Genomic DNA, 23,790 nt, shown 5'->3' with positions numbered 1-23,790 from the left:
CTGCTCCTGCTCCGCCTCCCCCTGGGAACACGCTTCCCACCACTCACCCATCGCGAAGGCATTGCTCTCGCCCCCTTTCCTGCATCCCTTTCATTCTGACAATTTTACATTGAAATTCTGGTTCTCTCTCTGCTAAACTTAAGGGTTTCAGGTGTAGAGAAATGTCTCAGCCATTTCCCCAGCGCCACCTTTCTGCTGACCTGCAGTGTGGGCTGAGTTCCACACCTGCCAACAGGAACTCCTGCCTGTGGGTTTTCCCATCTGAGGTGCCCATGGGCTGTGACCTGCTTCCAAGTCATTGCCTTTGGCCTCCCAGCAGCTGGGGAACAAGAAATGTCCCAGGGTGAATGTTTGTCATCCATGGTATGTAACATTTTACAGCCCAGCTGTCGGGACAGAATCATTAAAGACTCTGCCAGGCTTGTGTACCGCAAGTGTGTTACACCGAGAAATAGAGCTGGCCAGGAATGAGAACGCTCCCACCGTGGAAATCTCTCTGTTTAGGACATAATCTCTCTGTTTATAACATATAACAACATGTTATATCTTGCTTTACCTAATGTTTGGAATGGCAAATCATTCCTAATTTGGCAGCTTTTGTAACCATTTCACTTTTATGTTAATTGAATCACTATGTATCTATTTTTTTCTCTTTTACTAGAAGAGGATTTTGGAAAACATTTGGTTTTCTTGCTCTTCTCTTGAATCACAACCCTCTTTCAAAAACCACACACACACAGAAACAACAATGAAAACACACTTTTTAAAAACTTATTGTAGCCCTGGCCAGTTTGGCTCAGCGGTTAGAGCGTCTGCCTGCGGTCCTGAGAGACCCGGGTTCGGTTCCCGCTAAGGGCATGTACTTCGGTTGCGATTTGTCCCCGGCCCTGGTTGGTCGTGCGGGTGGCAGCCACTCGATGTGTCCCTTCACGTCGATGTTTCTCTCTCTCTCTCCCTTCCTCTCTCTCCCTCCCACTCTATCTGTACACAAAAAATGGAAAAATATCCTCGGGTGAGGATTAAAAAAAAAAAAAAAACTTATTGTAGAAAGAAATATACATATAAGTAAAAAGATCATTTCACTTAGTCCCACCAAATATAGGTATCCAGTTCACACATACTATGTATCTTTCCAGATTTATTTCTGTGCACACACATTGATAAATATTTTTAGAAAACTATAATCCTACTATGAATACCATCTATAATGGTCTCTTGGTGTCAATTTAGATCTATATATTATTTGGTGTTCTTATAGGTCTGTATCATTAAGATTGCATAACCTTCTGCTGTATGGATATACCAACATTTAATTCCATCACTGAACATTTTCATTTCACTAAGCATTTTGACATCTTTTCACCTTTATCTCTGGTATAATTAATTCCTTAAGATAAAGCCCTAGATATGAAATTATTACTGAACTCAAGTGGTTCACAACTTGGGGTGCTCTATTCAAGAATGAGAATATGCCCTGGCCGGTGTGGCTCAGTTGGTTGGGCATCATCCCATGCACTGGAAGGTTGCCCTTTGATTCCTGGTGGGGGCACATGTGGGTTTCGGACTCAATTCCTAGTAGAGGACATGCAGGAGGTAGCCAATCGATGTTTTGCTCTCACATCAATGTTTCTCTCTCTCCCTTCCTCTCTCTCTGAAATCAATAAAAAAATCTTAAAAAAAAAGAATGAGAATAGAGCAAGTTTGCAGCAAGGTGGTTTTATTTACTTGCAGCAGGTAAAGAAGACAGGATTCAGATCCAAAGCTCTGCCTCCCTAAGGGAGGCTAACCATCGCTATACACACTGTTTGGTCAATTATATGTTGATTTCTTCTTTGCAGTTGGCTACACTGAAGAGGCTGGGTTCCTGTCAAGCTTATCTGTTTACAGTTGGCCTCTAAAATACTGCACTGCATTTTAACATGTAGCAAGAATAGCATTTAAGAAGAATGGCTCAGACATTGAGACCCTTATCCTAACAAAAATGCAAGATTTAAGGCTTTCTGTCTCTAAAATGTGTGTGCTACAGCATGTTTCCACAGAAATTCCGGTGTGTAGCCAGCGCCCAGGCTGCAGCCTTCAGCACAGGCGAAGCCAGCGGGGACATCCCGGACAACACTGCTGCCTGGCCTGCCGGCCTTTAGGCACTTGAGCAGCTGAGACATGGCCTGGAATTCAAATATTCTCTGGGCATCACAGGGGGGATCTGGAATATCATTTTCTTGAGGAATATTTTTACCAGAAATTCTAATGGGGAAATTCTTCTGCCATATCTGATCATCTGTTCTGGTTCGAGGGCTATTTTATTTAAATTTTTGGAAAATTTTATCTTCCCTGGACTCACATTTTCCTGTGGAATCCAATTCTTCCCCTCATGCTTTATCCATGCTTCCTCTAATTTCTAAATCATCTTTCTTTCCCACAACTTCAGACGTAATCTCATCTTCTGTTTCTATTATCATTTCAAATTCTGGAAAAAGACGCTGTGGCCTGGAGCTGTGTGGTCCCAGTGGTCTGACTGTGCAAGCCTGGTCCTGCCCCACCCAGATGCTCCTGCTGAAGGGACTGCCTAGGACATCTGGAGCCGAAAACAGCCACAAAGCCTGCAGAATGAGCGCTGGACTTGGGCTGGAGGCATAAAGATTCTCCTGTCTCAGAGGGACAGTCTTCAAAAGTGGCTCATAGGAGCTGAAATCACGTTTCCTGGGTAGCTGATTCCTAAAATCTCGTAAGTGGCAAGGCTTGGTGGCTGCGGGCAGCTGCAGAGATCAGCGGCGTTGTCACACCGCCTCGGCAGGGAGGTCACGGGGCTGGCAGGTGGGAGCCCTAAAGACCTGTCTCATAAAAGGGAATCAGCAAAAATGTAACATAATGAGGTTCTAAGACCATCAGCTTTTAAAAATAAGCTTGTCAATTTCCATGTAACCATCTTTCCAAGGTCATGGCTAGGAAGGGATAAGTATGTAGTGGTGATGGAGAGGAGGGAAAGGGAGGTTATTAATTTTACTTCGGTACTTTGGCATTGCATTGCTTTTGTAATTCAAATGCCTGAAATACACATACATACACACCTCTGATATATATATATATAAAATGTATAAAGTTATACTAGAAATGACATCATCCTCTAGCATTTCCAAGTATACTTGATATTTGTTTCATCCACTAACCCATCATCTACTATAATCCTTACCTTTTTCTTGTTCCCCCAACCCTGGGCCCTCACTGCAAACATTTGGCAGTCACTGCCTCGGGGTTAGAGCAATGGTAAATTAGAAGAGAGTTCTGATTTTCAACATGGTGGTAACATGGTATTAGGATGATAGCGTGCAAGAGAGAATCTGGTGATGATGGGAAAGAAGTCAAGAGGGGCTCGTCGCTGGGACCAGAGAGATGGCAGGCATGCCTCACTTGGCCTTGGTGCACTTCAAAGATATTGTTTCATCGACGACGAGGCAACACCCTCCACCAGCAAACACACTGGGACTCACTGAAGGCTCAGGTGATGGTTAGTGTAATTTTTTTAAGGTATATATATTGTTTTTAGATGTATGCTATTGCACACTTAATAAGTGTATTAAGTTAGGACATACAAGGCAATGTAATTCTAACAGCCATGCTGTGAGCTTCCCCACCACAGAGACGATGACCAGGAGGACTGACCAGACAGGAAATGCCGGACACCAGGAATCAAACCATATAAGAAGCCAAAACTACCAAAGAAGCACCCAATTGCACATTCGCAGTCTTGTAGACCCAACCCCCTGCCCAAACCCACAGCCAAGACTCCAAAACCCACTAACGACAAAAGCTTCCTGTCAATGGCTGCGTTTAAGAAGAAAAACTCCAGCTCCTAGGGGCTGCCATCGTCAACCCAATACCCCATGGCTCCATGATGTGTAGCTCTTCCCTTTGGATACCTCCATCCCTGAGCCTTTTCTTTAAATAAACCCATTTTCTTCTTTATTCACCATCTGGGATTGCTATTTAGCATTCCTGCACACCACACCACTGATTTTAACCTTTCAGACTGCAGTATAGTGTAAGCATAACTTATATGCACTGGGAAACCAAAAAATTAATGTGACTCACTTTATTGCTATATTTGCTTTATTGTGATGATCTGGAACCAAATTGGAAATATCTAGGAGGTAGCCTATAACTTGTTAACTCATCTTTCTAGGTCATATGTGAACTATCTTAGGTGGCAGTACTTGACTAACACATTTTAGTTTACGCTTTACTCATGTAACACATTTTCTTAAGACTCCCGGGGTGGCCCAGTTAAGGGAAAAGGCTAAACTAAGTAGTCTGAAGCTCACCACATTTATAGCAGACATCATGCACTACGAGAAAAAGTGACCTAAAGCCCTGGCCAGTTTGGCTCAGCAGTTAGTGTCAGCCTGTGGACCAAAGAGTCTTGGCTTCAATTCTGGTCAAGGGCACGTACCTCGGTTGGGGTTTGGTCCCTAGCCCTGGTCAGGGTCGTGTGGAAGGCAACCAATCGATGTGTCTCTTTCACATCAATGTTTCTCTCTCTTTCCCTCTCTCTCTACCTGAAGATAAATGGAAAAATACCCTCCGTTGAGGATTAAAGAAAAAAAAAGTGACCTAAAGAAGGAATTGGGCACAATGACAATCCCCATGGCAGTGTCACAGACTGGCTGGTTCTCCTCTCTTTCTCCCATGTATCACCAAGCAAATAAAAAGAAAAGAAAAAGCCTTTGAGCTAGTGTCTGACGATGGGGCAGCATTATAAGGGGTTTTTAGGCCCCAAATCTGATTAGAATAAGGGCCAGAAAAGGTCGAGCTGTGTCAGGCAGGCTGTGGAGAGGACATGCAGCCCGAGGAGCCAACGTTAGCTGGAATCTCCAGGTTCCACTCTCTGTCAGCCACACCTGAGTCTTTTGTAGTGGCTGAGGTCCAGCTTGCCAACCTCAGTGCCAGCCTTCGAAGTTACGTTAGAAACACCAGTACTCCACTTGGGCAACTCTGGAGTTGATGAGGTGGCTGCTAGGTTCTTAAAATTTAACCTAGACCTTATTTGGGGAGTGTGTGTACACACACATGTATTTTTTACTTGACTTCTCTCCTATACTCCCTTTTATATTCATCCATATATTTATCATTTCCAGTGTTCTTCATCCTTTTTTGTATACAGTCAGGTGCCACAACACATTTTGGTCAACGACAGGCAGCATATATACGGTGGTGGTCCCATAAGATTATAATGAAGCCCAGTGATGTCACAGCCATTGTAATATCATAGCACAACACGTTGCTCATGTGTTTGTGATGATGCTGATGTAAACAAACCTACCGAGCTGCCAGACATATAAAAGTACAGCAAATACAATTATGTGCAGTACATAATACATAATAATGAAAACAATTGGCTGTTACTAGTTTATACATTTGCTATACTGTAATATTTATCATTATTTTAGAGTGAACTCTACTTATAAAAAATTTGCTGTAGCCCTGGCCGGTTTGGCTCAGCGGTTAGAGCATCGGCCTGCGGTCCAGAGAGACGCATGTTCAGTTCCCACTAAGGGCACGTACCTCGGTTGCAGTTTGGCCCCGGCCCTGGTTAGCTGTGCAGGTGACAGCCACTCGATGTGTCCCTTTCACGTCAATGTTTCTCTCTCTCTCTCTCTGTTCCTCTCTCTCCCTTCCACTCTACCTAAACAAAAAATGGAAAAATGTCCTTGGGTGAAGATAAAAAAAAAAAGAATTTGCTGTAAAACAGTGTGCTGTGTTACCCTAGCAGCAGCCTCATACATCTCATGTCTATTGCATCTCTTGATTGCATCATTTTCTCTGGGTCTTGAATTAATCACATGTGGTTTTGTACAGTAACATTCTGTATAGGCTTGTAGCCTAGGTGTGTAGTAGGCTGTACCATCTAGGCTTGTGTAAGTGTACTCAATGATGTTAGCACAAGGACAAACTCGTCCACTGATCCATTTCTTAGAATGTACCCCATCATTACACAGCACATGACTGTCCCTGAATTTCACTCTGGTTTCATTTTCTTTTAGCCTAAAGAATTTCCTTGAACATTTCATATCATGTAGGACTGCCATTGATATATTCAATTTTGTTTATATGGAAATATCTTTTTTTAAATTACTTTTTTAAAAAGTTTATTGTTGAATGTATTACAAAAGTTCCTCATTTTCCCCCTATTGACCCCCTCCTCTCCACTCCTGCCCCCCTCCTGCTGTTTCCCACACTGTTGTCTGTGTCCATTGTTTATGCATATAAGTTCTTCGGTTTATTTCTTCCCACACCCCCCCCCACTCCCTTCCCTTTGAGGTTTGTCAGTCTAGCAACCAATTTGTATTTCTTAATCCCTTCACCTTTTTGACCCATTCCCCCAATCCTCCTCCCATCTGGCAACCAACAAAATGTTCTCTGTATCTATGAGAATGTTTCTGTTCTGCCTGTTCATTTTGTTTATAGATTCAATTGTCAATAGATATGTATTAATTGCAATTTTATTATTGATATTTTTGTTCTTTTTCTCCTTCAAGAAGACCCTTCAACATTTCATGTAATACTGATTTGGTGGTAATGAACTCCTTTAGCTTTTCCTTGTCTGGGAAACTCTTTATATGGCCATCGATTCTAAATGACAGCTTTGCAGGATAGAGTAATCTTGGTTGTAGGTTCTTGCTTTTCATCACTCTGAATATTTCTTGCCACTCCCTTCTGGCCTGCAAAGTTTCTTTTGAGAAATCAGCTGACAGTCTTATGGGAACTCCCTTGTAGGTAACTAACTGCTTTTCTCTTGCTACTTTTAAGATTCTCTCTTTGTCTTGAACCTTTTGCATTTTTTTTTTTTATCCTCACCCAAGGACATTTTTTCCCACTTTTTGTTCAGATAGAGTGGGAGAGAGAAAGAGGAAGGGAGAGAGAGAGAGAAACATCTACATGAAAGGAACACATCAAGTGGCTGCCACCCGCACGACTAACCAGGGCCGGGGACAAACTGCAACTGAGGTACATGGCCTTAGTGGGAGCTGAACCCGGGTCTCTCTGGACCGCAGGCCGATGCTCTAACCGCTGAACCAAACCGGCCAGGGCTGTCTTGAACCTTTTGCATTTTGATGCTGATGTAGCTTGGTGTGGGCCTCTTGGGGTTCATCTTGTTTGGGACTCTCTGTGCTTCCTGGACTTGTATGTATGTTTCCTTCACCAAGTTAGGGAAGTTTTCTGCCATTATTGTTTCAAATCGGTTTTCGATTTCTTGTTCACTCTCTTCTCCTTCTGGCACCCCCAAGATGCAAATGTTGGCATGCTTGAAGTTGTCCCAGAGGCTCCTTGCACTATTCTCATTTTTTCTGGATTCTTTTTTCTTTTTGCTGTTCTGATTGGGTGTTTTTTGCTCCCTTATGTTCCAAATCAATGGTTTGCTCCTTGGCTTTACCTACTCTACTATTGAATCTATGTAAATTATTCTTTATTTCAGTTAATGCCTCCTTCATTTCTGACTGGTCCTTTTTTATGCTCTTGAGGCCCTCACTAAGTTCGCTGAGGTTCTCACTAAGTTCATTGAGCATCCTTATAAGCAGTATTTTGAACTCAGCATCTGTTAGGTTGCTTATCTCCATTTCACTTAGTTCTTTTCCTGGGGTTTTGTTCTGTTCTTTCATTTGGGACCTGTTTCTTTGTCTCCTCATTTTGGCTGCCTCTCTGTGTTTGTTTCTGTGTATTACTTAACGAGAGGTATGGGGCTAGCTGAGACCAGATGCTGCTTGTTTGAAAGAATTTAGGAAAACCTGAAGCAGGATCCAAGACAGGCCAATCCTATGGTTAAGCAACTGGCAACAGCTTGAGTGGGCCTGAAAGCTGGGTGGGACGGGGCCTCCGGGGATCACCAGGGTGGGGCAACCAGTGTGAGCTAGGTTGCTGGAGTCCCAGGGAAGGGCTCACCAAAGGAATAAAGGCCTCTGACAGCATGTTTGTCCCGCAGAAAGCCCCCTCTCCAGCCCTCACTCCAATGCCAAACAGCTCAGTTCTTTCCTGTATGTCTCTGGTGCCCCTCGAGCTGCCTCCCCTCCAAGCTTAGAGGGAGTGAGTCTGATAAGTCTGTGCGCGGGCCCTTTAAGAGGAGCTGCCTGGGGCTCCAGCCACCTCAGCCTCCCTGAGCCTCAGTTCCCACTGGTTTTTCCAGCCAGAAGTTATGGGGACTTCTCTTTCTGGCACTGGAACCCTGAGCAGGGCACCTGGTGTGGGACGGGGACCCCTCAGTCCTCAGGGAGGACAGTCCCAGTTGAGATCTCCTCCTGATTTTTATCTGCCACACATGGGTGTGGGATCAGCCCATCCACCTCCGCCTCTCCTCCAGTCTCAATGTGGCTGCTGCTTTAATTTCATAGTTTAGGACTTCCATTCAGCTTGATTTCAGGCAGTTTTGAATGATGGTTGTTCTGTAGTTTAGTTGTAACTTTGATGTGGTTGTGGGAAGACTCAATACTGCGTTTACCTACCCGCCATCTTGACCAGAAGTCCCTATCTGAAAATATTTTTATTTCACTTTTATTTCTGAGGAACATTTTTACTGGATATAGAATTCTAGGTTGATTTCTTTTAGCATTTTATGGACATCATTCCACTGTCTCCTGGCTAGCACTATGATTGAAAGTCAGCAGAATTTATATCTTTCCCATGTATAAAACATATCGTTTCCTCTGGCTTTTTTGAAGATTTTCTTTGTCACTGGTTTTCACTAATTATGTTGTGCTCTCCTGTAGTTTTCTTTGTGTTTATCTTACTGGGTTTTTTTTTTTTGAGCTTTTTGAATCTATAAACTGAATCTATAAATTTTTTATAAAATTGGAAATATCGTTGACTATTTTATTTTCAAAATTTTTCTGCCCCTATTCCTCTCCTGGAATTCAATATGTATGTTTGATATTGTCACGCAGGGAACTGAAGCTTTATTCATTTTTTAAGCCTCTTCTTTCTGTGCCTAAATTTGATAGGTTCTATTATCATTTCTTCAAATGCACTGTTTTTCATTGTCCTACCATCAATTAAGCCTATCCAGTAGAACTTTCATTTCAGATATTGTATTTTCAGCTCTAAAATTTTCATTTATTTTATTTTTAAAATGAGATATAATACTCATACCATAAAATCCATTACTCTATGCCTACCATTTATTTCTTCATTGTGTTCATGTTTTCCTTTAAATCCTTTAATATATTCATAACAGGTGTTTTCTTAAAATTTATTTATTTATTTTTAAACTTATTTTTATTGTTGCAAGTATTACAGATGTCATTCCATTTTTCTCCTATTGACCCCCCTCTTCCCTGCTCTCACCCCCCTCCTGCCTTCCCCACACTATTGTCCGTGTCCATTGGTTATGAATATAGGCATATAAGTTCTTTGATTTATCTTTCCTGAACCCCTCTTCCCTCTGAGGATTGTCAGTCTAACAACTTCCTAATCCCTTCACCTTTTTTGCTCATTCCCCCAACCTACCTCCTATCTGGCAACCAACAACGAGTTCTCTGTATCTGAGTCTGTTTCTGTTTGGCTTGTTCATTTGGTTTGTAGATTAAATTATTGATAGATAAGTATTTATTGCCATCTTGTTCATATTTTTTATCTTCTTCTCAAGAAGACCTTTCAACATTTCATATAATACTGGTTTGGTGGTGATGAACTTCTTTAGCTTTTACTTGCCTGGGAAGTTCTTTATATGTCCATCAATTCTAAATAACTTTGCAGGATAGAGTAATCTTGGTTGTAGGTCCTTGCTTTTTAACACTGAATATTTCTTGTCACTCCCTTCTGGCCTGCAAAGTTTCTTTTGAGAAATCAGCTGCAGTCTTATGGGAGCTCCCTTGTAGGAAACTAACTGCTTTCCTCTTGCTGCTTTTAAGATTCTTTGTCTTTAACCCTTTGCATTATGATTATCATGTGTCTTGGTGTGGGCCTTTTTGGGTTCATCTTGTTTGGGACTTTCTGTGTTTCCTTGATTTGTATGTCTGTTTCCTTTACCAAGTTAGGAAAGTTTTCTCTCATTATTTTTTCAAATGGTTTTTAATTTCTTGCTCATTCTCTTCTCCTTCTGGTACCCCCATGATGCCAATATTGGTACACTTGAAGTTGTCCCAGAGGCAACTATCCTCATTTTGGGGGGATTCTTTTTTCTTTTTGCTGTTCTGATTGGGTGTTTTTAGCTACCTTATATTCCAAATCAATGGTTTGATTCATGGCTTTACCTACTCTACTATTGATTCCCTGTAAATTATTGTTTGTTAGTGCATCCTTCATTTCTGACTGATCCTTTATTATGCTCTTGAGGTCCTCACTAAGTTCCTTGAGTGTTGGATTAAAGTGATCGGAGATGCAAAGAAAGCACCAGCAGGCAAGATATACTCAAGATGAAAGGAGGGCTACAGCTCTCTCAGGCATGTAGCAAAACTCCTCCTAAACATCATGGCTTTTATTGCGTAAGGTTACATAAATCAGTACCCTACCACCCAAGGTTACATCTAAGCTCAAAAAATGCTTAACTGTAAATATAAAAAAGGAAAAAGGTTAAAAACCATCTTAACAGGACATCTTAAGAAAGGAATGTAGTCTATGTGTTCTTAAGATTATTGTAAAGGGCCCTGGCCAATTTTGCTCAGTGGTTAGAGCATCTGCCTGCGGTCCAGAGAGACCCAGGTTCAGTTCCCACTAAGGGTGTGTACCTCGGTTGCAGTTTGTCCTGGCCCTGGTTGGTCGTGTGGGTGGCAGCCACTCAGTGTGTCCCTTTCACGTCGATGTCTCTCTCTCTCTCTCTCTCTCCCTCTCTCTCTCTCTCTCTCTTCCTCTCTCCCCCTCCCACTATATCTGAACAAAAAGTGGAAAAAAATGTCCTCGGGTGAGGATTAAAAAAAAAAGATTATTGTAAGGGACTTTCCCATGTCTGCAAGGCATAACAATATATGTTTTCTTTTACTAGGGTCATAATGACCCTGAGAACCCAGAGACAGTCCAAGACTCTGTTCCAAGAACTGCTTGCAGTTGCTTGGTTGGCGTGACTCACTTGCAAGTCCACTCCGGGCGAGTGTCCTTGGTTGTGTTCTGATTCTCAGGAATCCATCACTTGAGAATCCTTAAAACTAGTGTTTTTCTTTTCAAATATGTTTTTATTGATTTTTTAAAAGAAATATAGAAGCATTGATATGAGACAGATACAGTGATCAACTTCCTCCTGCATGGCCCCTACTGGGGATTGAGCCCACAACCCGGGCATGTGCCCTGACCAGATATTAAACCGGGACCTCTCAGTTCATGGGATGACACTCAACACCCTGAGCCACACCAGCTGGGTATAACCAGTGTTTTGCCTCTGCATCTGTTAGATTGCTTATCTCCATTTCATTTAGTTCTTTTCCTGGAGTTTTGTTCTAGTCTTTCATTTGGGACATGTTTCTTTGTCTCCTCACTTTGGCTTCCTCCCTGCGTTTGTTTCTATGTATTAGGTAGAATTGCTGTCTCCTAGGCTTCCTAGGGTGGCCTATTTTAATAGGTTTACTATAGGGTCCAGGGGCCCAGACTACCTGGTCACCCCAGCTGGGCCCTTGAGGTGTACCTTTAGAGTGGACTCTACACCATTCTGTTGTAATTGAGTCTGGATTGCTGTTGGCATGTCAGTGGGAGGTATTTACTCAGGCTGATCAACTTCAAGGACTGGCTGTGCCCAGTGACCAATTACCTCTGATCATTTGGATGATCAGCTGTGCAGGGCCCACCACACAGAGCAAGACTTACTTCAGCAGGGCTCTGGTACTCACTGAGTCCATTCCTTGAGTGTGTCACTTGTGGAGGTGGTTGGGTGGTGGTACTTTGATGTAGTCTGAAGCTGTCTGCTGGGTGTGCTGGCTCTGAGGCAAGGTCAGCTTGTGTTCTACCCAGAGCCCCCAGGCATAAACTTCAAAGCGATCTGCCGATGGCTGCTTCTTATACTGGGCTTGGAAGTTCCCAGGAGAGGCCAAGCTGTGAACTAAGGTTGGCTGCTGCTAGTGCTAGGCCTGGGACACTTATCAAGAGGTATGGGGCTTGTTGAGGCCGGATGCTACTTGAGAGATTTTAGAAAAATCTGAACCATGACAGGCCATTCCTACAGTAAAGCCACTGGAAACAGCTTGGGTGGGCTCGAATTCTGTTGGTGGGCAAGGCCTCAAGGAATCACCAGGGCATGGCAAACATTGTGAGCCAGGTTGCTGGAGTCCCAGATCTGGTGCCTATCTGCTTGTCCCATGGGGGAAGGGCTCACCAAAGGAACAACAGCCTCTGCCAGCAAGTTTTTTTGAGAGAAAGCTGCCTGTCCATCTCTTGCCCCAATACCAAACAACTTAGTCCTTCCCTGTATATCTCTGGTGCCTTTTGAGCTGCCTCCCCCACGCTAGAGCTCAGAGGGAACTGGTCCAAGTAAGTCCATTTGTGGGCCCTTTAAGAAGAACTACCTGGGACTCCCTCAGATTCAGCCTCCCTCAGCCTCAATTCCCACTGGTTTTTACAGCCAGCTGTGATGAGGACCTCTCTTCCTGGCACTGGAACCCTGAGCTGGGGGCCTGGTGTGGGACAGGGACCTCTTGCTCCTTGGGGAGGACCTTTTCAGCCAAGGTATCCCTCCTGATTTTTATCCTCCACATGTGGGTGTGGGACCAGCCCATCCGCACCCCTGCCCCTCCTACCAGTCTCAATGTGGCTTCTCTTTTAATTTTGTAGTAGTAGGACTTCCATTCAGCTTGATTTCAGGCAGTTCTGAATGATGGATTTTCTGCAGTTTGGTTGTAATTTTGATGTGGTTGTGGGAGGATGTGAGTACCACATTTACCTACACTGCCATCTTCACTGGAAGGCCATAACAGCTGTGTGTGTGTGTGTTAACTCATTGTTATTGTTGAATGTATTACAGATGTCCCCCCTTTTTTCCCCATTGAACCCCCTCCTCCCCAATCCCACCCCCCTCCTGCCTTCCCCATACTATTGTCGGTGTCCATTGGTTATGTGTATATGCATAGAAGTTCTTTGGTTTATTTCATTCCACCCTCCCTCCCCTCTTCCCTTTGAGGTTCATCATTCTAACAACCAATTTGCACTCCTTAATTTCTTCATCTTTTTTACCCATCCCTTCAGCCCCCACCCATCTGGCAAGCAACAAAAAGTTCTCTGTATCTATGAGTCTGTTTCTGTTCTGCTTACTCATTTTGTTTGTAGATTCAATTGTTGATAGATATGTATTAATTGTCATTTGATTGTTCATATTTTTGTTCTCCTTCAAAAAGACCTTCAACATTTCATATAATACAGTTTGGTGGTGATGAACTCCTTCAGCTTTTTCTTGTCTGGGAAATTCTTTATATGTCCATTGATTCTAAATAATAGCTTTGCAGGATAGAGTAATCTTGGTTGTAGGTCGTTGCTTTTCATCACCTTGAATATCTCTTGCCACTCCTTTCTGGCCTGCAAAGTTTCTTTTGAGAAATCAGCTGACAGTCTTATGAGAACTCCCTTGTAGGTAACTAAATGCTTTTCTCTTGCTGCTTTTAAGATTCTCTCTTTGTCTTTAACTTTTGGCATTTTGATGATGATGTGTTTTGGTGAGGACCTCTTAGGGTTCATCTTGTTTGGGACTTTCTGTGCTTCCTGGACTTGTATGTCTGTTTCCTTCACAAAGTTAGGAAAATTTTGTGTCATTATTTTTTTTTTTTTATCCTCACCCGAGGATATTTTTCCATTTTTTGTACAGATAGAGTGGGAGGGAAAGAGAGGAAGGAAGAGAGAGAGAAACATCGACGTGAAGGGACACATCGAGTGGCTGCCACCCGCACGACCAACCAGGGCCAGGGACAAACTGCAACCGAAGTATGTGCCCTCAGCGGGAACCGAACCCGGGTCTCTCCGGACCGCAGGCCGACGCTCTAACCGCTGAGCCAAACCGGCCAGGGCTGTGTCATTATTTTTTCAAATAGGTTTTCAATTTCTTGCTCTCTCTCTTCTCCTGCTGGTACCCCTATGATGCAAATGTTGGCACATTTGAATTTGTCCCAGAGGCTCCTTATGCTGTCCTCATTTTTTTTTTATTCTTCTTTCTTTTCACTGTTCTGATTGGGTGTTTTTTGCTTTCTTATATTCTAAATCGATGGTTTGCTTCTTGGCTTTACCTATTCTACTATTGAATCTGTGTAAAATATTATGTCAGTTAGTGCCTCCTTCATTTCTGACTGGTCCTTTTTTATGTAGTTAATGTTCTCACTAAGTTTCTTGGAGGTCTCCTTAAGTTCCTTGAAGGTCTCACTAAGTCCCTTGAATGTCTCACCAAGTTCCTTGAGCAACCTTATAACCAGTGTTTTGAACTCTGCATCTGATTGATTGCTCATCTCCATTTTGTATAGTTCTTTTCCTGGAGTTTTGTTCTTTTCCTTCATTTGGGACATGTTTCTTTGTCTCCTCATTTTGGCTGCTTCCTTGTGATTGTTTCTATGTATTAGGTAGAGATATTATGCCTCCTATGCTTCATGGGGTGGCCTGTTGTTGTAGGTGTCCCCTAGGAACCAGTGGCACAGCCTCACTGATCACCCCAGCTGGGCCCTCAAGGTATACCCTTCTGTTGTAACTGAGTCTTGACTGCTGTTGGCACATCAGTGGAAGGGATTTACTCAGGCTGTGCCCACTGACCATTGACCTCTGACTCCCTTGGAGGGCCAGTGATGTAGAGGCCCAACACACAGAGCAAGATTTACTTCAAGCACGATTCTGGTACCCACTGAGTCCACTCATTGAGTGTGTCACTTGTGGAGGTGGTTGGGTGGTGGTGCTTCGATGTGGTCTGAAGCTGTCCACTGGGTGTGCTAGTTCTGGGGCCAGGTCAGCCACTGCCTGTGTTCTATCCAGAGCCATCCGGCATAAGCTACCAAGTGATCTGCAGATGGCTGCTTCTTGTGCTGGGCTTGGAGGTGCCCAAGAACAGCCACGTTGTGAACCACGGCTGGCTTCTTCTAGTGCCAGACCTGGGGCCATTTAAGGAGAGGTATAGTGCTCGCTGAGACCAGATGCTACTTGAGAGATTTTAGGAAACTCTGAAACAGGAGCCAAGACAGGCTAATCCTATGGTAAAGCCTTTGGAAATAGCTTGGGTGGTCCCAATAGTTAGGAGGGGCAGGGCCTCAGGGAATCACCAGGGCAGGGCTACAGTGTGAGCCAGGTTTCTGGAGTCCCAGATACGGTGCGATTGCCATCCTGGGGAAGGGCTCACCAAAGGAACAAAGGCTTCCAATAGCACATCTGTCCAGGAGAAAACTGCCTCTCCAGTCCTCGACCCGAGGTCAAACAGCTCAATTCTTCCCTGTTTGTCTCTGATGCTTTTCAAGCTGCCTCCCCTCCCAGATTAAATGGAGCCAGTCTGAGTAAGTCCGTGCGAGCCCTTTAAGAGGAACTGCCTAGGGCAGCCTCAGCCTCCCTCAGCCTCGGTTCCTGCTGGTTTTTCCAGCCAGAAGTGATGGGGACTTCTCTCCTGGCACTGGAACCCTGAGCTGGAGACCTGGTGTAAGATGGGGACCCCTCACTCCTCAGGGAGGACCTTCCCAGCGAGGTCTCCTCCTGATTTTTATCCACCACACGTGGGTGTGGGACCAGCCCGTCCCCCTCCTCCCCTCCTACCAGTCTCCATGTGGCTTCTTCTTTAATTTTGTAGTGGTAGGACTTCCATTCAGCTCGATTTCAGGTGGTTCTGAAGAATGGTTGTGCTGTAGTTTAGTTGTAATTTTGAAGTGGTTGTGGGAGAAGGTGATACCGTGTTTACTTACCTGCCATCTTGACCGGAAGTCTGGTCTGACCACTTTACCCCTAACAGCTGTTTTAAAATCACGGCCTGCCTTGGCTGGTGTGGCTCAGTGGTTGAGCGTAGACCCGTGCATCAAGAGGTTACAAGTTCAATTCCTGTTCAAGGGTCATGCCCAGATTGTGGGCCCAATCCCCAGTGAGGGGCATGTAGTAGGCGACCAATCAATGTTCTCTCTCATCGATGTTTCTATCTCTATCTCCCTCTCCCTTCCTCTCTCTCTAAAATCAATAAAGAAAAAATATTTTAAAAATAAAAATAAAAAAAATGAAATTATTGTCTGATACATGTTTTTAATCTGTGATTTCTGGGTTTCTTTCTATTACCTTAATTTTTCTCTTGATTATGGATCACACTTTCCTACTTTTTTGCATGTCTAGTATCTTTTAATTAAATATAAGACTTAGCAATGTTTCATTTTTAAGCATTTGAATTTTATCTTAAAGACAACCAAAAAAATTGAGCTTTGTTCATGCATGTAGTTAATTTACTTGCAGATCAGTATGCGCCTTCTGAAGACTTATTTTAAGCTCTGTTTTGTGGATCTATAGTAGCCTTTACCTTAGTGCTACTTAAGTTCCATTCCTAAGGTGTCTTTTCTGGGGTTTCTACTGAATGCAGTATATCTCCGTATGGCTGCTCAGAACTCACATGTCTCCAGGCCTGTGCAATCTATAATTACCCAGTACTTGCTTTTTTTCCTGGTAGTTGTTTTTTTGCATGGCCTGGTGGAATCTCACCTGAACATCACAACCTAGCATTTAGCCCAAACTTTCAAGGTACTATGCAGATTTATGAGCTATTTCTTTGCTTTTCTTTGAAAATTCAACTTCCCTCAGCATTCCAAACATCTGTCTGTCTTCTCAGCTCTCAGCTTCTTAGAGCTCTGCTTGGATTTCTCTCTGTACCATAGTTTAGAAAGGACTTCAAGCAGAAAGCAGAGCACTGCAGGGCGCAACTCATTTGTTTCCCCTCTTTCAGAAGTTACAGTCCTTGCCTGTCTATTTTCTAAGTACTAAAAACAGTTGTTCATATATTTTGTCCAGGGCTCTGCTTGATCCAATATTAATTACTTTCCATACACTCTTTTTAAATGAGGCTTATTTTTGGTGTGGTTATTATGTGGTAATAAGCAAATAGTACACTGGTTCTAGGGAAAGTTTCTTTAAAACATTGTTGAGCAAAAATAAATAGTACCTTTTCTGCTTCTGAAGACACATGATGCCAGGGACCGTGGCAGCAGCAGATGTACGGAAAGCCTGTTGAAGAGGGCAGGCCAGTGGGCGAGGTCCCATCAGTAGTAACCAACCCTGAAACTATCCTAGTCCTAAACTATCAGTTCTCACACATTTTGGTCTCAGAGCCCACTCTTAAAATTATGGAGGACCCCAACGAGCTTCTGTGTATGCAAGTTATAGCTATCAGTAGAGAACACTTAAAAAGAGTATTTAGTAATCCGTTAAAGCAAATGGATAATTAATCCATTATAAAATCTAAAACACATTACATATTAACACAAAAATAATATTTTATTAAACAAACAATAACAGTGATATGAGTGGCATTGTTTTATATTTTTTAAAATCTCTTTAATGTCTGGTTTAATACAAGACAGCTGGATTTTCATATCTGATTTTACATTCAATCTGTTGTAATATGTTGTTGTTATTATTATTATTATTATTATTAGAGAGAGAGGAAAGGAGAGAAAGACAGAAACATCAATCTGAGAGAGAAACATCGACTGGCTGCCTCCTCCATGCTCCCTACTGGGGGTTGAGCCCGCAACCCAGGCGTGTGCCCTGACCTGGAACCAAACCGGGACCCCTGGGTGCATGAGAGCATGCTCGGTCCACTGAGCCACACTGGCCAGGCATGTTGTAATATGTTTTTATTTGAAAAACAAACAAAAAATCTGGCCTCACCCAGATATGTTTTGGAAAAAGGGAGGAGTGTTTTCATTCCTGTTCCGATAATTGTGTATATTCTTTTTGGGGGGAGTACACTAAAAATCTAACAAGTAATAGTTCCTTAAAAGTTATTTGCAATTTGGAATTGTATCTCCAAAAATGTTTCATACTCTATTACAGGGTTCAGTAAACTTCTTTTTCAGGATATGGAGAGTGATTTATTAGGCTCCAGGTCTCCCCAGCTTCCCTCCTTCCTCCCAATTCTGACATAAGCTGCTGGCCATGCTCCTCCAGGCTGCCCCTTTGGGGTGAGTGCCCTGTTAGCTGGAGTTGCTGGGAGCAGGGTAGATGCTGTCTGGCAGACCTTGTACTGATGGAGCCTAGGGCAGCAGCCTGGCCCAGGGATGGAGGGGGAGGGGAGCAGTTGGAGTGGTGAGGAGGGAGGGGGGAGCTCAGGTTGGGGAAAACAGCTATCAGAGGAGGAGCATCTATCCTGTCTCCTTCTGCAGATCCCTTCTGTTACAAGACAGGGGCCACCAGGTGGGTCCTGCCTCACGTCATGTCCCTGTGCTCCCGCTCGGACTCCTTAATGACCTGTACATCTTACATCTCCACAGTTTTCACTACAGCGGTCCTCTTGAGCCCTCCAGCACCTTCCGGCAGGGGGCCATCTCGATGTGCATGGCCTGCTCCATGTTGAGCAGGTCCTGGTACTCCAGCAGGTTGGGGCTCTCTGGTCCTTGGGGGTCTGCTCCTCCTCCTCCTCCTCCAGCCAGGCCAGGCCAGGGCCTCCTGGTAACGCACCGTCTCCCCCAGAGAGCTCCAAGCTCCTCCTACTCCTGCAGCTCAATCTTTTCTGTAAAGGGCCAGAGAGCAAACATTTTCCCCTTTGTGGGCCTTATAGCTTCTGTCACAATGACCAAAGTCTGATGGCACCGCACAAGGTGATACCCGAAAAAACCAATGTTCCACTAACCCTTACCTACAAAATCTCTGTAATAATTTTTATTAAAATCTTCTGACTTCTGCTCTATTGCATTAAAATGCATTGGTCTATCCTGGCCGATGTGGCTCAGTGTTTGAGCGTCGACCCATGTACCAAAAGGTCACCAGTTTGATTCCCGGTCAGGGCACATGCCCAGGTTGCAGGCTGGATCCCCAATAAGGGGTGTGCAGGAGGCAGCCAATCGATGTTTCTGTCTCATCGATGTTTCTTCTCTCTCCCTTCCTCTCTCATAATCACAATCAAAATTATAGCAGGACAGCCCTGGCCAGTTTGGCTCAGCGGTTGGAGCGTCGGCCTGCAGACCAGAGAGACCTTGGGCTCCAGAAGAGGGAGGGCACACTGGACTGGAACTGTGTGGGGCCACTCGGGATTTTGAGGGCGCTCAGAGTTTTTGCTGAGTTGTGGCCACAGAAGATGGTAACCATCTTGTTCCTTCCCCGGAGCTAAATTTTTTTAAATGAATAAAATAAAATGCATTGGTCTCTCTTACACTTGGAGTAAATTATTTGGGCCATGCAAGTGCCCTTAAAGGGTTTTAGGGACCCCGGTGTCACAAGACCACACTTTGAGAACTATTGCTCTAATATTTTTGTTATATGAGATAATAAAATTTTTACTGTTAATGCCACTTTCAGTTGGATCTTTTGTTACCTGTGGCCAAAAGCATCCTGGCTGATAAGTTCCTGGGTAGTTTCTCTAGGCAGAAACCTTCATCTCTGTGTCTATCTTGGATTCTGGGAAATGGCAAAGCTCTGTACATCCTCTCGACCAGTGCCAGCAGGAGAGCAGACACGACAAGGTGCACGTGTGTCATGTCTGAGAGGGCCTGAGGCAGCCCCCGGGAGAGCCCACTAGGTCCCGGAACATTCCGAGAGCGCTTTAGAAAGTTTTCCATGTTTTCACTGGGAAGGACACAGGTAGCCGAGAGAGGGCCAGAGGAACCAAAGAGACATTATTTAGACAATGGGTGTATTAGTCAGGGTTCTCAGAGAAACAGACCAATGGGATACAGTTCAAGAGATTTATTATAAGGAGCTGACTCACATGATTACGGAGACTGGGAAGTCCCACGATCGCTGTCTGCAGGCTGGGGATGCGGGGAGCTGGCAGAGCAGCTCCAGTCTGGGCCTGCAGGCCTGAGGGTTTGCAGAGTCGATGCTATCAGTCCTAGTCTAGGGCAGGAGACTGATGTCCCAGCTCAAACAGTCAGGCAAAAAGAGCAAATTCTCCCGTCTCCCCTCTTTCTGTTCTATTCAGGCCACCAATAGGTTGGAGGGTGCCTGCCCACACTGGCAAGAGCAATCTGCTTTCCTCAGTCTCCTGATCCAAATGCTAATCTCATCCAGAAACACCCTCAGACATTCCCGGAGATAATGTTTAACCAAATGTCTGGGGACCCATGCTCCAGTTAAGTGAACACAAAAAACTAACCACCACAGTGGGACAAGACGGGTCTGTCAGCAGGAACTTTGTCAGGGAGACTGCGACCGGAGTGGGTCCCTGAAAAGCGATGAGCATGAGCAGAGGAGTGAAGGGGGATGCAGACGCCCTTCTCTTGCATGACCTTCTGCAACTTACAGCCAGCCCCAGGCAGAAGTGGGGAGGGTGCAGCCCTGAGGTGACTGAGGGGCCTCTGGATTGACGATTAACCTACAGTGACTGAGCTGAAGATATTGCTTCTGTCAAACAGAATAGTGGCTTTTAAGATAGATAAAAAGGTCAATTTTAGGGAATTTAGAAAACTTTAAAATTTTTTCATAAACATACATTTTTTAAAATTATTTTTGTTACAGATGTTTCTCCTTTTTCCCCCACTGATACCCCTCTCCCCCTCCCTCCCTGCCCTGTCCCCAGCTTTGTTGTTCATGGCCATTGTTCATGCACACATGCATATAAGTTCTGTGGTTTATCTCTCCCCACCACCCCTCTTCTGGGGATTGTAAGTCTGTACCCCACTTCCATGTCTCTGGGACTACCCCATTCCTCAGACTGTTATATTCATTATATTCCACAAGTAAGTGAGATCATGTGATATTTGTCTTTCTCTGCTTGGCTTGTTTTGCTTAGGATAACACTTTCCATATCCCTCCATGTCGTCTCAAAGAATAAGAGATATTTCTTTTTTACAGCTGCATAATACTCCATTGTGTATATGTACCACTGCTTTTTATCCACTCGTCTGCTGCTGGGCATTTGGGCTGTTTCCAGATCTTAGCTATTGTAAATAGTGCTGCTATGAACATGGGGGTCCATATATTCTTTCTAATTGGTGTTTCAGGCTTCTTAGGGTATATTCCTAGAAGTGGGATCATTGGGTCAAATGGCAGTTCAATTTTTAACTTTTTTGATGAAACACCATATTGTTTTCCATAGTGGCTGCCCCAGTCTGCATTCGCACCCCCAGTGTACTAGAGTCTCCTTTTCTCCACACCCTCGCCAACACTTGTTGTTTGATGATTTGTTGATGGCAGCCATTCTGACAGGTGTGAGGTGATACCTCATTTTTGTTTTAATTTGCATCTCTCTGATGATTAGTGATGTTGAGCATTTCTTCATATGTCTCTTGGCCATTTGTATGTCCTGTTTGGAGAGGTGTCTATTTAGATCCTCTGCCCATTTTTTAATTGGGTTCTTTGTCTTCCTTTTGTTGAGCTGTATGAGCACTCTATATATATTGAAAGTTAACCCCTAATCTGATGTATCATTGGCAATTATGCTCTCCCATACAGTGGGTTGCCTTTACATTCATAAACATACATTTTTAAGTAATGTACTAAAAATCATATTCTGTAATAAGATATTAAATTCAAATATTTGCCAACCTGATGAAAATGACATCTCACTATCATTTCATTTCTATATATTAGTTACCAGTGAGGACAAACATCATTTATGTATTGCTGGGGCATTATTTTTTAATCTACCACAGTGCTTTTGAATTCAGTGCAGTCAACGTTCACAATTTGGGGCACCCTAGGATCTGCAGATGAACGAACCCATGTACACACAAAGGGTGCTGCTATTTTCATCTTTAAAGTGAGTGGATGTAGAGTTTGTCAAGCATTAAATAGACCACTGAAGAGACGAAGTCCTCTATGTCAAGGTGACCTCTGCCCTCCTTGTACGTTTATGCTGCTCATCATGGAAGTTACACTTTGTTTTCCCATGTAAACCTTATTGGCTTGCGGCTTCCTGTTTGCTCTGTCAAGTGGCTACTGGAATCAAGGCCAGGGATCTGGGTTCAATGTGATTCAGGATTTTGTTACCTCCAATGTCTCTCTTCTCTTTCCCAATATTCTAATGAAATCAACACGTGCTTCTTTAATCTAGATTCCACATGGTCAGAGGCAAGTAATTCTCCATGCTGTGCTATTTCTTTTATTAAACAACTTCAGTTTGCTTGCCTGCAGGGGTAATACTCATTTATAAAGTACTTTTATTAAAAATAAAATGGTACACAGAATAAAGAGGCTATTTTAAATCCACCACTGCAACATAAAAGTTAGCTGCAATTTTTATATCACCATCTAATCCTTGCTCAGCAGCACAGCTATTTGGCACACTTACATTGCTATATCATTAACTAAGCGTTTCCCACTGTGAGCATTGCACATTGGTTGGCTCTTATTTAGTCTACAAACATGATAAATCATAAAAACAATGGTATTATGGAGTAGCATAATCCTTAGTTGTACAATTCAAGTGTTGTAGTATCTCTTTATTCTTTTTTTTTCATTTATTTATTCATTCATTTACTCATTTATTCAAGACATCTATGGTGCTAGGTAATGGGGGTACACATGTAAACAAGACAGACACTGTCCCTGCCATTTGGAGGGGAGTTGGACATCATCATGTGATTTACCGCATGTATCCACCCGAGCCACGCATTCAGGTCACGTGTGCACAAGCACCAGAGTATCTCATGTTTTCATGCTCTTGCTCATCTGTGCAATGGCCAGATGTGGCAGCCCTGGCTGACTGAGTTTGGTCCTCAAGGTTATAAAAGTAGAACCATTAAAGACTTGCCTTCTCCTTTGGTGGTTTAATCTCCAGACAGCACTCCTGTCTACTTCCTGTCCTAGGACTGGTGGTCAGATAAAATGCTCTTTTCAATGACAAAAACAATTAAGCATTGAAAATGTGAGAATAAGAAAGTATAAGCTAAAAATAGAACTCACCAGCCTGCTTTTTAACTGGCGAATTTAATACTGGCACTTTTAGGGCATCCCGTGCTTTGTGAGCCATGCCACGTTTGTAAGGAGGAAGCCAGCAAAACAGTAACCGGACCACTTATTCCAGTTTTTAACTCTAGGCCAATTATGAGGAAATCTGATTTCTGTTTCAAGCCCAGAACTAATCATTAACTCTTTTTAAAAACAAAACAAAACAAAACTAAACAACTTATTTTAAAAATATAACTTAAAGCCTACAACTCAAAAGAATAGCACAGTCAACACTTGTGTACCCTTCCTTTAATTTTAGCAGTTATTAATGTGCTGTCCATGTTGTCCCGTTTGCTTATATATGCATACTTTTTTGCTGATTTACTTGACAGGAGATTATAGACATCACAACACTTCACCCCATGTTTCAGTGCACACCGAAGTACAAAGACATTCTCTTTTAGAACATCATCACCACACCCAAGAAACGTATCGTTAATTCAACAGGACCACCTAATGTCCCGCTGCAGTACCTTGGGATTGGGTGTCAACCCAGCCGTCTTCCTGCTGGAGCTACTGCCAGCTGACACTGAGTCTGCCCTCCCTGCCTGCTGCCTGTTCATAACTAAAAGCCTGACTTGGGTGCTGTCACTGTCCAGACACTGTGCCAGGCACCTTCATCCACCAGCTCAGACCTGTCATTGTAAGAAACATTCAAACCTGTGAAGAATTTTTGTGAGTTTATTTGAGCCAAACTGATGACAATTGCCGGGAAGCAAAATCTCGCGGAATTGAGACAATGCTCCAGAGAATGGCAGTTCTGTGCCCTGTTTTATACATTACAATCAAAAGAGA

At 43.5% G+C, this 23,790-nt stretch overlaps 1 pseudogene; it reads right to left on the bottom strand.

The window, feature by feature from the left end:
• Positions 1 to 2,006: 2,006 nt before the first annotated feature.
• On the bottom strand, positions 2,007 to 18,458 carry LOC118626185 (annotated as a pseudogene).
• Positions 18,459 to 23,790: the final 5,332 nt, after the last annotated feature.

Source organism: Molossus molossus, unplaced genomic scaffold, assembly GCF_014108415.1.
Source record: "Molossus molossus isolate mMolMol1 unplaced genomic scaffold, mMolMol1.p scaffold_m16_p_12, whole genome shotgun sequence".
NCBI lineage: Eukaryota > Metazoa > Chordata > Mammalia > Chiroptera > Molossidae > Molossus > Molossus molossus.
This window is presented reverse-complemented; position numbering and strand designations above follow the sequence as displayed.